Raw genomic sequence first — 1,265 nt, 5'->3', positions numbered from 1 at the left:
CTAATATGAACCCAACATGGCTCAGGGAAATTTGCAGAAAAGGGGGCGGAAAGAATGTCAGAGCCACACATTGTGTCATGATAGGCAGAGACATTTCCTCCTACCTAAAACTAAAGGCTCACCCCACAATGCACAACCCATATTCCCCAACAAACAGGGACTTGAATACTTGACTGTATTCACTGACTACAAAAATTTTTTAAAAAATTTAAAATATGGAATACTTCATAAACTTGGGTGTAATCCTTGTACGGGGCCATGTTAATCTTCTCTGTATCATTCCAATTTTAGAATATGTACTGCTGAAGTGAGCACTACCAAAAACTTTTGACTGGATTATGTTTTGAGTATCATGTCAAAGAGCTCTGCTACTCCTTAGGTTATAAACATTTTTTTTCAAAAAAAATATTTTCCTATAGTTTCTTCTACAGATTTGTAGTTTTATGTTTTATATAACAAATTACAATGAAAAATAGCAGATTAAAATATTCATCATTAGGAAAATGCACATTAAAACCACAATGTGATGCCAGGAAATACAGCATTTGAAAGATTAAAATACAAAATATTGAAAATTATTTTTTAAAAACTGAGAAGTGAGTATATATGGAATTCTTTTCCATGTTTATTTTGTTGTTCAACAAAATAATACCCCAAATCTGAGATATTACTATAACTTTACCACTATATTCTTGTATTTTTCCACGTAGATAATGGGGGAAATAATGCTGCTGTCTCCTAACCACATTAAAGTGTTGCTTCCCAAATTGGAATGCAGTGTAAAAAGCTCTACAGACTCTAAAAAGTCAGAGGGAAGCTAAGAGCTTGGTAGGAAAGAACACTTAACCATGCTGGCCAGTCCGGGCTATGCTTACATCCTGGCTACCAACTCTAATGTTTGAACTCCTGTCTCTGTTTATTGTTGGCATAAATACCTGTCAGGTTTTTATTTCTCAATTAGCACTGAAGCTCAGTCAACATTTTCACATGAGAGCAGCAAAAGTTAACTGTAGGACTGGAGAAATGGCTCACTTAAAGGCACTTGAGTGAAAAGCCTGCTGGCCTGGAGTTGAATTCCTCAGTACCCATGTAAAACCAGATACACAAGTGGTGCGTGCATCTGGAATTCATTTGCAATAGCAAGAGAACCTGACATGCCCATTCTCTCCCTCTTTTGCTCCCTCTCTCTTTATTGCTCCTTGTAATTTAATTAACTACTTAATTAATTTTTAAGTTTTTTAAAAGTGAACTGTGACAGCCAACTT

General features: G+C 35.5%; 1 non-coding gene across 1 annotated transcript; it reads right to left on the bottom strand.

The window, feature by feature from the left end:
* Positions 1-209: 209 nt before the first annotated feature.
* LOC123453409 lies at positions 210-315 on the bottom strand. Its single transcript, XR_006632802.1, has one exon. It is a non-coding gene; the product is annotated as a U6 spliceosomal RNA (small nuclear RNA).
* Between the last annotated feature and the right edge of the window lie 950 nt (positions 316-1,265).

The sequence above is a fragment of the Jaculus jaculus genome, chromosome 11 (genome assembly GCF_020740685.1).
Source record: "Jaculus jaculus isolate mJacJac1 chromosome 11, mJacJac1.mat.Y.cur, whole genome shotgun sequence".
Taxonomy (NCBI): Eukaryota; Metazoa; Chordata; class Mammalia; order Rodentia; family Dipodidae; genus Jaculus; species Jaculus jaculus.
Note: the sequence above shows the minus strand (reverse complement) of the source record. Positions and strands in the feature narration are given on the sequence as shown.